General features: G+C 38.7%; 1 pseudogene; it reads right to left on the bottom strand.

Annotated features, from left to right (window-relative positions):
- Positions 1-7,053: 7,053 nt before the first annotated feature.
- On the bottom strand, positions 7,054-8,075 carry LOC113889344 (annotated as a pseudogene).
- Between the last annotated feature and the right edge of the window lie 5,825 nt (positions 8,076-13,900).

The following is a 13,900-nucleotide window of genomic DNA, read 5'->3' as shown; positions in this document are numbered from 1 at the left end:
TGGAAGGACCTCCTTTCCGGACAATGGAAAGGCCCCTGACCCATTGTTAACCAGCGTCGAGGATATGCTTGTATTTTCCACAGGACGCAGATTCTCCAATTGGGTTCCGGATAGATTGATTCGCCATGTCTCAGCCTCTCGGATACTGAGTTCCACGGCCGCCGCGACCCCGAAAGAGAAAAGGGCCTCCTCTGCTTCGCTCCCCCCGCCAGCACAGGAAACACCATGACATCGGAGCAACTGACATCGGGATCCCGGATGAGCAGGGGACGGATACGCCCACCCAAACAGATGTCTCAACTTCAATACAGGATGCTCCCCCCGATCCTTTGCCTCACAAAAAGGAGCGTCAGGCCGCCTGAATCAGGCGACCCGGAATGCCTCCATACCTACTTGGGGACAAATAAAACACTCTGCCATCAGGCACGGGGAATAACCTCTTTGCCAGGGCTCTCCAACCTCCCCTGAGAAGATTGTTTATTGCTATGCTTGCCTTATTATCTTGCCAGGTAAGCGCCTCCTCCCCCACTCCTGAAAGTATTGGGCTTACTTTCCAGATCCTCCAACCACTTCAAGTAGTTACCTGGACAGACGTGACCCCCTACGGGTCCACACAAACCAGCCTCAGTTACTGGGAGGGTCATATACTTCCTATACAACAGACGAATATCCTATTAATTTCAATTTTACTTCAGGGATTAGCAGACGACCTTCCTGTTTGTTTCAACTTCCCCAGTGATATAGAAAGCTTATTATTCCCCCTAAAGAAGGATGTGTCGGAGCCTCTAAAAAGCAGTTCTGACTCATTCTCCAGCCTCAGGTATTGACAATAGAGGGCGTCTAGCGCTTTGGGTTTTAACAGGCTCGTATGCCCGGGGCCCTTGATCCCCATGAACTTATTAATCCATAGACCCCCTCCTGGATATCCAAGTTGTTATAATACCGAGCCTTCAGATGCCATATGGAACACTATAGATGATCGTACAGGGTATCCGATTTGGAAATCTTGTACTTATCGTTTAAGAGCTGATTATAGAATACCGGAGAGGGGAATTACATGATTCAAGATTGGAGTAACTCAGACCTAGATAGGAGCCCATTGGCCCCGTGATGACTTTCCCAGCAGATTTTATAATTGGAAGAAAGATTTGGTTTCTTGGCCTTTAAGCATTACTAGATGGCATAATAATCGATTTGTTTCGCCTATATTGTCCTATACAACTAAGAACAGAACCTCTTGGGCAGCCAGAAATTTGGAGGGCCCTTTGCTGCCACCGCTCCCATTTCCTTATTCCGTCCAAATAGCAATTCTACTTATTCTGTTTTAGCTTGTGTACCCTCGCCTTATGTTTTTCTCTTTACTAATGACTCCAAAAGATTAAATGTACACATGAATTATTCAGGTGGACCTAATATAGTAAACTTGTGAACAATGCTATGCTTTCATCTTGTTGACCCCCCAATATAATGTTTGTTCTTTTGTTGTGTTGAAACGCCCACCCTATCTCATGATACCTGTGTCTGTGCATTCTTATTGGTATGATAATTACGTTTGGCTGTATTGCAACAACTGCAGGATTTAATGCGACACGACGGTTTGTGGCTTACTTATCTTGGGAATAGCAGATTTGATAAGCGCCAATTACTTCTGTTTACGTGGCAGCAATATCATTGACTCACAAGTCCATACTGCTCATATGTTGATTCTATGTCCCAAAATGTTTCTTTAGCATCTGGCAACACAGGAAGCTATAGACAGGAATTAGAAATTGAGGGTAGATGCCCTAGAGGAAGCAGTAATACATATTGGGACATGAATTGCAGGCTTTAAAGGTGAAAATGGCATTGTCCTGTCATGCTTGACTACCGGGTGGATATGTGTAACACCCCCTGAAAGTAAATGAGACAGATTTTGAATGGGAAAAGATTAAAAACCATATTTCAGGTATTTGGAACAGCTCTGACATTAGCTTAGACTTAGGGAAACTTCACAATCAAATAGCAACCCTGGAACACTCCCGATTAGATTTTACTGCCGCTGGAACAGCAAATGATTTCTTCCATACTTTCTCTAACTACATTTCAGGAAAAAATATTCTGTCTACCTTCCTCGGCTATGCTACGTTGGCTGTTTTAATTTTACTTCTAATAATCGTTCTTCCTTGTATTGTCAGGATTCTTCGGCAGAGCATTCAGAGGCTCGCGACTGAGCTACATCTGGCTGTTTTAAGAAATAAAAAAGGGGGAGATGCGGGGAGCCGGTGAGGCATTCCACTCATGACAAAGGTCATGAGGAAGGAGGCTTGGCATACGCAAAGGTGGGATCGAGCCTCAGGAGTCCCCCCGGATATTCTCGAGCATTTTCCCCCAAAAAACCAGAGTCTGCCTACTTTATTGCTTTGTGCTCTCACCTCTGACTTTACTGGGGGCTGTCCCCTACCACCATCTCTCTCTCTCTCTGTCAAAGAGTTAACTTACAGCTCCAATTAATAAAGTTCCTGGGCAATTAGGAGTGTTTAAATCCAAACCCCTCAGATGGCTCTCTAACTCGCCTGACAAGTTTACCCGGACTCCTGCAGCTATGCATACGATTGTTTACAGTCTCCTAGCCTCCAGAGGCATGGGAAGCTTAAGATATTCAAATAGCTTAGAGCCTCTCAGAGAGTTAAAAACTGTCAGAATAAACTAGTAAAGGATTTCATTGATGAGTCAATGTTTGTTGCCAAGTTTTCACATCCCCTGAATTGTATCCTTGAATATGTATTAATTAATAGTGGGTATGTAGAAAAAATAAGTAGTGGCCTTGGTGTTAGTAACTTTAGACCCTTAAGGTAATAAATTCTTTCCTTTGTTGTAAACCCATTACACATCCGCCCTATAGGAATGCAATTTTATCTTCGGAAGATGGTGCCAAACCTTAAAATAATTACTCTTAGAGAAAGTAAGTCTTTGTTGATAAGTCCTTGTCAAGAGTCATAAAATGTTAGTAGGCCTTCTGGCCAGAAGATGATGTAAATCACCTAAACCATTTGTATACGATAAATTTGCAGGAAAGAAACCTTGGTTTTTGATAAGAATCAAAGACTGCTGACTTTGCATCCCCTATTATCCTCTATGTGTAACTTAGGGTATAAAAGCCCCTGTTAAAAATAAAGCTACAGGCCTTGCTCACCAACGCTTGGTCTCCCCATGTCATTCTTTCTTTCAACTTCCAGCTGAGTCTCCATCTGGAGCGCGGAACCCACCACGCTTACTAATTATGCCTGGGCTTCTAAGACCCACTCGAGAAGGTGTCTAGGGTGAGGCACCTTCCGCTATTCGAGAGGGCGCCTGCGGCCTACGTAAGTGGTGCAAACTTCTTGTCTTGAAGTTTTATTGGTCTCCCGCGTAAACCAAGCTACTCAGCTTCTTTTCTCCACTGAATTTTCCTACTGAGCTATCCTCATTCTATTGTTCTCTATATCTCTAATTAGCATATAAATAGTCGCCGACGCCGTCTCCCCTTCGAATACCCTGGATCAGCCGGGGCTGGTCCTCAGCAGTTGTACACAACTGAATATGTTTGTATGCTTAAAAACAATAGATCTCTAGATATTTAAGTAGAATTCAACAAGCTATAAACTGAATGTTAAAAGTTAAAAGAATAGTTATTTATTTGTATGTATGTTTTAACATAATTTATAGGAAATCTAACTTTCAAATTAAAGTTATTTCAATAACAATATCTGGTAATGAAAAGATTGAAATAATTGTATGGGATAGCATAGCAATTAATAACTATAAAAACATTACTCTGGAAGAAATACTGAGCAAAAATAGGTCTAAGGTGAAAAGGATGCTTTGAAATACAAATGAGAAAAAAAGGTGTCAGTTGAGGGTAATAATAGTCATGCTATCCTTTTCCTTTGAAAGTAACATCCAACAGTGATTTTGTTCACACCCTGCCTGGTCTGACATAATATTGAACTGGGACTTATAGGTATATTTTGACAAGTGCACATAAAGTGAACAAGTTCCTGTTTTGTGCAATTAAAAGGCTCACTTCAATTTACTCAGAATAAATGTATTATTTCCTCTATAACATCAGCTCTTTCATTTTCTTTATTATAGCACCTAACAACAACAACAAAAATGTTTGACTTGTATCTTTACAGTTTCATAAAACTGTGCAACACTAGTGTTCCTTGCAATTTCACTGTTATGTGAAGCAGTTCGTGGCTCATTGTAGATACCCACTAAGCATTCATCAACTTTGACTTCAAATCAGCTAGTATTAATATTTGCATCTTTAATACTAAAATACTTACAGGTTCAGTTCAGTCGCTCAGTCGTGTCTGACTCTTTGTGACCCCATGAATCGCATCACGCCAGGCCTCCCTGTCCATCACCAACTCCCGGACTTCACTCAGACTCACGTCCATCGAGTCAGTGATGCCATCCAGCCATCTCATCCTCTGTTGTCCCCTTCTCCTCCTGCCCCCAGTCCCTCCCAGCATCAGAGTCTTTTCCAATGAGTCAACTCTTCGCATGAGGTGGCCAAAGTACTGGAGTTTCAGCTTTAGCATCATTCCTTCCAAAGAAATCCCAGGGCTTATCTCCTTCAGAATGGGCTGATTGGATCTCCTTGCAGTCCAAGGGACTCTCAAGAGTCTTCTCCAAATATCGAAATGAATCTGCCATAGGTATACCCGCTTTCCCCATCCTGAAAAAAATAAATAAATAAAATTTAAAAAAAAAAGAGTCTTCTCCAACATAACATTTCAAAAGCATCAATTCTTCGGTGCTCAGCCTTCTTCACAGTCCAACTCTCACATCCATACATGACCACAGGAAAAACCTTGACTAGACGGATCTTTGTTGGCAAAGTAATGTCTCCGATTTTGAATATGCTATCTAGGTTGGTCATAACTTTCCTTCCAAGGAGTAAGCATCTTTTAATTTCATGGCTTCAATCACCATCTGCAGTGATTTTGGAGCCCCCAAAAATAAAGTCTGACGCTGTTTCCACTGTTTCCCCATCTATTTCCCATGAAGTGGTGGGACTGGATGCCATGATCTTCATTTTCTGAATGTTGAGCTTTAAGCCAACTTTTTCACTCTCCACTTTCACTTTCATCAAGAGGCTTTTTAGTTCCTCTTCACCCTCTGCCATAAGGGAGGTGTCATCTCCATATCTGAGGTTACTGATATTTCTCCTGGCATCTTTAATATTAAAATACTTACAGGTAAGTCACCATAATTAATTATCAAATTGGGTATATAAGAATTAATTGTGACAAAGGAAAATTGTGGGTAAAATTTGAACTATGGTATTGACAGAAAATATCTGCCACATCCTGAAAAAATAGATTACTAGAGAGGAGAGAAAGTGTGAAAACCCTAGGCAGCTGGAATGATGTTGATAAACTCTAGAGATGATACAATTCCTCCAGAGGAAAACCCTAAATCTTTGTATGGACCATTCTTTGCTTCAGGAGTTAATATATACAAATAAATTGTCTGGAAGTTTTTACTTCCCATTATGGCCTAAGGAGGAAAATGGCTTTTTGAAAATGACTGCCACAAGTGGAGAAAAAAAATGGATGTCAGTCATGGACATGAGGGTGCCATCATACATTGCCTCCCTGAGTTAACAGCAAGTCTTAGCAGCAGTTGTGATCACATTCTTCTAAGCCATGTGTTCAAAGCACTTGCATGGTAAGTACCACAAAATTATAAACTACTAAAACTTAGCTCACCATAGTTAACATGTGTTATTAACAGTTTTGTACATGGCCATGCCATACATTGATTTGTAGATATAGACAAGTATTCTGGAAATATAAAGAATTGTTAACAATGGTAAATTTGAGAATTGAGAATGGAAGATCAGAGTGAGGCAAAGAGAAGGAAATCTTTTACTTTATATTCTTTGGGATATTAAACGTTTTACTGAGAATGTGTAACTTTTTAATATAAAATTAATGTATATATACAGATATAAATGTAAAAGTGAAATACCTACAAATATAATTCCCAACCTTTGACACGATTCCCTGGTGGCTCAGACTGTAAAGAGTCTGCCTGCAATGTGGGAGACCCAGTTTCAGTCTGTGGGTCAGGAAGATCCCCTGAAGAAGGAAATGGCAACCCCCTCCAGTATTCTTGCCTGAAAAATCCCATTGATGGAGGAACCTGGTGGGCTAGAGTCCATAGGGTCACAAAGAGTCAGACATGAATGAGCAACTTACTCACTTTATACACGATGCACTCATGTGTCACATGTGAAATTATAAACTGAGTCTTTTTTTTTTTTTCAGTTTCCTTCATCACTGTTTTATATTTTTCAGAGAGTAAGTCTTTCACCTCCTTGGTTAAGTTTATTCCTAGGTATTATTCTTTTTGCTGTGATTTTGATATCTATCTATCTATCTCTATACATGTATTTTTGCTTTCTCTTTCTGGTAGTTCATTATTGGTGTATAGGAACGCAACAGATCTCTGTGTATCAGTCTTGTAGCCTGAAACTTTCCTGAACACATTTATTAGTTCTAATAATTTGGAGGTGGAAGCTTTAGAAAAAATATATTTTCCATATATAGTATCATGTCATTTGCAAATAGTAACAGTTTTGCTTCTTCCTTTCCAATTTGGATGCCTTTTCTTTCTTTTTCTTGTATGATCATTGGATCACAGTCTGTTTTTTGTTTTTGTTTTTTTTTTAATTTTTCAGCACTTTATTTATTTTTTTTTTATTTGATAAATTTAATGCCTTTTATTGCCATACCTCATTTTACTGTGCTTTGCTTTAGTGAACTTTATAGATACATTTTTTTTTCCTTGTTAATTTTCTGTTTAGTTGATCTATCCATAAGTGTGAGTGGGGTATTAAAGTCTCCCACTATTATTGTGTTATTGTTAATTTCTCCTTTCATACTTGTTAGGATTTGTCTTACATACTGCGGTGCTCCCATGTTGGGTGGATAAACTGAGTCTTTAACTATTCTGTCATAGCTTATAGTTTTTAATCATGGATTTAAAATTGACTTCTCAAGAATGCACTTAAACTTGGATTCAATTCCCGTAAATACAACTTTTATTTAATATGTAAAGAAAAAGACACTGCAATTTGAATTCAAAAGTACATTTCTCCTGAACATTCTGAAAAGCTTGTTTCACATCCTTGTTCTTCAAACTATAAATGATGGGGTTCAACATAGGGCTTACAAAAGTGTGGAAAACAGCAATGATTTTTGACTGCTCCACTGACTGGTCTTTGGGAGGTCTAACAGACTTACAAAACAGGGTCCCATAAAACACAGTCACAAGTGGAAAATTTTTTGCATCTGCCTTCAGCAGAGTACATCCTCAGGATGGCAGTGAGAATGAAGATGTTGGAGATGAGGATTATGAGAAGAAAGTTGGAGAGGTTAAATCCTCCCACCACGATAGATGGATAGATAGATAGACACCATAGATGTCTCCTTAATGTAAGTGTCAGAGCAGGAGAGTCGAATGAAGGGTGGGTCAGCTCAATAGAAGTGATTAATGACACTGGAGCCACAGAAGATAAAGTGGTATGTCCACGTGGTTTCCATCAGGCCACTAAGGAACCTGTAGATCTATGGACCAGCAGTCAGGTGAATGCAGACCCCTTTGGACATCTTGCTGCTATGAATCAAAGGATTACAGATGGCCATGTACCTGTCATAAGCCATCACAGCTAGCATGTAATATTCAGTAATCACCATGGCAATGAAAAAATAGCACTGAATTAAGTAAGCAGTATAGGAAATGTTTGTTTGTTTGTTTGTTTTCTCTCTGATAAGTTCACCAACATCTTGGGAGTCACGTTAGTGGAATATCACAAACCCAAGCAGGACAAATGGCAAAAAAAAGTACATAGGGGTGTGGAGGTGCAAATCTATCCTGATCAATAGCAACATCCCAAGGTTCCCTCACACAGTGATCAGATAGATCCCCAGGAACAGCACAAAGAGGATGGACTGAAGATCTGGATGATCTGTTAATCCCAAGAGAACAAATTCAGTCACCAAGGTGGAATTTCTTCTGTCCATTTTCTTAGGTGCCAGCATTGTTCACTTAGATAAATTAAAATAAGATGTGAATGAGAAGCCCATCTTACATTTCGTCTCTCTTTCTTGTATTCATTTTCTCTTTTTTCTTCTACCCTCAGTTTCCTTCACACATTGCTATTATCAGACATAGTCTAAGACTGTAGGAGGTAAGACTTTTAATAAGGTCGTAACCCCTAGTAGCTGGGTACACAGATGACTCCCAAACAGAATGGCTCCTCTGTCTCCATTTTGTTTTGGAATGAGGGAATTATGACGCAAAGTTTATTTTAGACTGGCTTCAACCACCAACTGTTACTTACAGATTGCTATAAAATTGTGGATTCATCATTGGTCCCACGGATGGTTCGGGACAAAATGGTGAACATATTTGGAAAGACTTTTGCAGTCTTTAAAAGTATGTGCATATTTATTTGTTTATTAGTCATGCCACATGCAGGATCTTAGATCTTAGTTACCTGGCCAGGGATCAGGGACCTGACCTGTGCCCCCTGCAGTGGAAGCACAGAGTCTTAACTACTGGACCACCTTGGAAGCTTCCCAGTATGTGCATATTTAGAAATTCAAAGTTTGAGAATTGTATTTCCTATTTACTGTATCGTTGTTGTTGTTTAGTTGCTAAGTCATGCTCAACAATTTTGTGACCCTATAGGCTATAGCCTGCCAGGCTTCTCTGGCCATAGGATTTCCCAGGCAAGAATACTGGAGTGGGTTGCCATTACCTTCTTAAGGGGATTTTTCTGTCCCAGGAATTGAAACTGTGACTCCTGCATTGGCAGTGGATTCTTTACCACTGAATATTAGGGAGTCCCACATTATAGGAATTTGAAGGAAAATTACTGAGGCCTATTTTACTGATTGCTCATTTCTGACTCTTTGCTAACCCATGAATTACAGTCTTCCAGCCTCCTCTGTTCATGGAATTCTCCAGGCAAGCATACTAACATGAGTAGTCATTTTCCTCTCCAGGGGATTTTCTGAACCCAGGAATTGAACCTGAGTCTTCCACATTGCAGCCGGAGTCTTTACAGTCTCAGCCACCGGGGACATCCCACTTTACTACTATGTCCCCCCAATACAGGAGGATGTGGTATTCCTATGTGAATAGACCAAAGACAAAGACTCCAGATTTAGAAATAGCAAAGTCCTTTATGAATTAGAGGAAGAGTTTTTCATTTAGAAGAGTTTATGTGAATAAAGCAAGAGAGACTTGGATAGGGGAAAAAAGAAGTGGCAAAAACTTAGATCATTGTTTTGTTTGCTTATCCATTTATTTATTCATTTTTCATTTATCCAAGATAGCACTTAAGGAGTTTATAGCATATAACAAAATTCCATAACTTTGTGCTGCTAGTGGAACAGAATTTGACTCTAACCTTCCTAACAGCATATAGTTCAATTAATTCAATTTAGGTCATTTTATATAATAAATAGTTCAATTATCTTCTTTATAGACTTACAATGTCCAGAAATTATAAAACAAAACAAAACAAAAAAACTAATCAATAGAGATAGAATCATTCTTAATGCAGAGTTTACATGATACTAATTATAGTGAAAGGATTATACTTGCAGGAAAAGATTATCAGTTCAGACAATATAGATGATAATGAAAGAATAAAGTGAGGAATTCTCGTTTCAGACTTTTCACTACAGATTCAATCTATTTTCATTGTGATTCTCAATGTTGTCATGTGCTATTTTATAAACTGTATACTGCATATGATAAGAAACAAAAACTCAAACGCCTGTGGGAGCCATTTAGATAATAAGGGTGAGTATGTGCCTGTGTGCCCAGTCGCTTTAGTCATATCTGACTCTTTGTGAGTCAGACCCCATGGATTACAGCCCAGTAGGCTCCTCTGTCATGGAAGATTCCAGTCAAGAATACTGGAGTGTGTTGCCATGCCCTCCTCCAGGGGATCTTCCTGATCAAAGGGTGGAATCTGTGTCTGCTAAATTTCCTGCTGGCAGGTGGGTTATTTATCACTAAGGCCATCTGGGAAGACAGTCAGAGTGAGTATAAGAATAAACTAAAGTTGACTAGGTGGTGGTTCCCAAAATAAATGGTCAGCAGACACTCAGCCTGGTTTAATTTTAACTGTACATTCCAAGCTGTGTGTTCTAAGATCTTGTGTGTGTGTGTGTGTGTGTGTGTGTGTGTGTGTGGGTGTGTGTATGCTAATTGCTCAGTTGTGTCACTCTTTGCAACCCCAAGGACGGTAACCCACCACCTTCCTCTGTCCATGGGATTCTCCAGGCAAAAATACTGGAGTGGGTTGCCATTCCCTTCTCCAGGGGATATTCCTGATTCAGAGATTGAACCCTAATCCCCCACGTTGCAGACAGATTTTTATCATCTGAGCCCTCTAAGATCTTCCAATTTTAAAGTGATATCAGAATTTATTATGTTTATGTAAAACTTGCCAAATACAGTATTGGCAAATAATCTGAATTTTATAGCTATCCTTAACCAGAACATAACAAAATAAATCTGTGGGCTTGATATATTGAAATGCAGATAGCAATGAATAAATTATATTTACAGTATCTAAGCTGTTCCTAGATGTTGAATGAAGTACTTTCAGAAGTTAGCTACTTTAATTTTGATACTTCCAAGATGGCATATGAGTTAGTCATTATACTAAGGTAATCTTTGTATACAAACAGCAGTCAACCCTACATGTATGTGAGCCACTTTGCCAGGGGAATAAAGTAAATGATAACAGTGCTTGCCTCAAAATATCTGTTTGGTGTCTTTATGGTAAAGGAGATAAATGCAGAGAAAATTAATGTTAGAAGTGATTAGTTTGATAATAAAGATTTGAATGGAGAATTAGTATATGGATCAAAGAATAATAACATTTAACAAGAACTTGAAGGAAAACTAAGTGTTTTCTACAAGCACAAGGGTAAAGAGTACTTTCAGATAGAGTGAACATGCAGAGACAAAAGTCTTTCAAGAGAAATCAAATAAACCCAAAAGTATATTTTCAAGGATAAATTTTTTATAGTACAAAAGAAAACAATTTAAATAAAATGTTTTTATTTTATTGGCAAACAGTCAAATAAACAGAAAGTCTCCATAACAGGCTAAGAAGTGTAAATGCCATTGAAAGCTACAAGGTAGCAAATCTCTGAATTTTTCTGGAATGTATTTATTACACCCAAATTATGGAGATGGATTAAATCCAGCATTTTCTTTTAATTTGTCAAAGAAATAATTTGCAGGGCTTAAATCTATACTCTCGGTCTTTGGGAGGAAAGTACAATAATTAGAGAATCAGAATTTATGTAAATAAAAGGAGTACTTTTTCCAGAGCCCTTGGGTTTCTCTGGCTATTCATACAGAATCTGCTTGGAATATAGGTAGATCCGGGTTCAGTTCCTGGGTGGGGAAGATCTCCTGGAGTATGAAATGGTGACCCACTCCAGTATTCTTGCCTGGAAATCCCATGGACGACACAATCAATGGGGCACAAAGAGTCAGGCATGACTGAGTGGCTAATTCTTTCACTCACCAGAATGACAAGTCCATTTGGAAAATATTCATTTAGAATATACAAAGCTTCCATTTCAATGGCATAAAGATTCTTATCTAATCTTAAATCTCTACACTTATGCCCTAAATGGAAAACATAATTCTCAACATCTCAGTTAAAAATTATTTAAAAACTTAACTGTGCATCTTACAAATATAAATGGCATCAAAGATTTTTGATAAATTCAGTCATTTCTTTAGAGCTAAAGCCTTTTTTTTTTCCACTTAAAATTTATGAACTTTTAATAGAAATTTAATTGAAGATTATCTCTGTTTCCAGAAGCAAATGCTTATAGAGCTTGAGATATGTCAAAGACTCATGCCCAATGGCTATGAGAATAACTTTTGATAGCTTTCCATTTAATTTTTACTGCACCCATTATTTCCTGTGGTTAGAAATATTGTTTATTTGATACTTATCAAAGTGGTAAGTAAATTTATCCTCCACAACTCTTTCATTTTTAACTCCTTTTCTGATATAGAATACTAAGTAATTTGTATTAAATTATTGTATCAGCTATACCTGAGCATTAAATAAAAAGTTTAAAGTTTGGGAAAAAATTATTGGAGACATTGCTGAACTAGTTTTATTTTATTTTTCTGTATTTTTTAATTTAATTTATTTTTTAACTTTACAATATTGTATTGGTTTTGCCATATATCAACATGAATCTGCCACAGGTATACACATGCTGCCCATCCTGAACCCTCCTCCCTCCTCCCTCCCCATACCATCCCTTGGGTCGTCCCAGTGCACCAGCCCCAAGCAAAATAACCATGAATATTTTGCTCTCTGTTGGAGAAATATCACACACAAACATTAAGTAAACTTCAGTAAGACAAGGAACTAGACATCCTTCTAAAAACAGTTTTCTTATGGGACATTGATATCCTTTTTTTTTTTTTTTTAATGTCCAGTTTGAAATTCTGGGCCATTAGTAGTCAAGGCAGGTAGTAGTAACCATTTTTTTTTTTTTTAATATGGTCAGATTTTTTTTTTCTTTCGTTTTTAATTTTATTTATTTTTCAATATTCATTTATTTATTTTAATTCGAGGTTAATTATTTTACAGTATTGTATTGGTTTTGCCATAGATCAACATGAAACTGCCACAGGTGTACATGTGTTCCCCATCCTGAGCCCCCCTCCACCCTCCCTCCCCATACCATCCTTCTGGGTCATCCCAGTGCACCAGCCCCAAGCATCCTGTACCATGCATTGAACCTGGACTGGCAATTCATTTCACATATGATATTATACATGTTTCATTGCCATTCTCCCAAATCACCCCACCCTCACCCTCTCCCACGGAGACCAAAAGACTGTTCTATACATCTGTGTCTCTTTTGCTGTCTTCCATATATATGTGTTAGTATACTTTATTGGTGTTTTTCTTTCTGGCTTACTTCACTCTGTATAATCAGCTCCAGTTTCATCCACCTCATTACAACTGATTCAAATGTATTCTTTTTAATGGCTGAGTAATACTCCATTGTGTATATGTACCATAGCTTTCTTATCCATTCGTCTGCTGATGGGCATCTAGGTTGTAACCATTTTTTGAAAGTTTAGGTTACTTTTCTTTTCTCAAGAAATATAACTGAAATAAAACTCCACATTATATTTCACTGGCTCAATAATGTCAAACTGCTTTCCTTTGGATTGGAACACACCAGAATAAGCTAGATAACAGAGAAAATATAGATTTGTTAAACTAATGCATCACTGACTCAATGGACCTGGGTTTGGGTGGATTCTGGGAGTTGGTGATGGACAGGGAGGCCTGGCGTGCTGAGGTCCATGGGGTCACAAAGAGTCGGACACGACAGAGTGACTGAACTGATTTGTTCTTCACTCTTGGGCATAATTCTAGGAAAGGTTTTTGGGGTTCTAGAACATTTATGTCCAGCTATGGTAATAGGAAACTTTGCCGTGCTGTTTACTAAGTACAGAGACAATTCTCAATCTATTATAAATGTGTGAAAGCCATGGCTGATTCACACCCTCACCAAATACTGCACTTGCTTACACTTTGCCATTTGGTCAGTCAGTTCAGTCGCTCAGTCGTGTCCGACCCTTTGTCACCCCATGGACTGCAGCACATCAGGCTTCCCTGTCCATCACCAACTCCCAGAGCTTGTTCAAACTCATTTCCATTAAACTGAGGATGCCATCAATCATCTCATCCTCTGTCGTCCCCTTTCCTCCTGCCGTCAACCTTTCCCAGCATCAGGGTCTTTTTCAATGAGTCAGTTCTTCACATCAGGTGGTTCAAAGTATTGGA

This window comes from Bos indicus x Bos taurus, unplaced genomic scaffold (assembly GCF_003369695.1).
Source record: "Bos indicus x Bos taurus breed Angus x Brahman F1 hybrid unplaced genomic scaffold, Bos_hybrid_MaternalHap_v2.0 tig00011801_arrow_arrow_obj, whole genome shotgun sequence".
Taxonomy (NCBI): Eukaryota; Metazoa; Chordata; class Mammalia; order Artiodactyla; family Bovidae; genus Bos; species Bos indicus x Bos taurus.
Note: the sequence above shows the minus strand (reverse complement) of the source record. Positions and strands in the feature narration are given on the sequence as shown.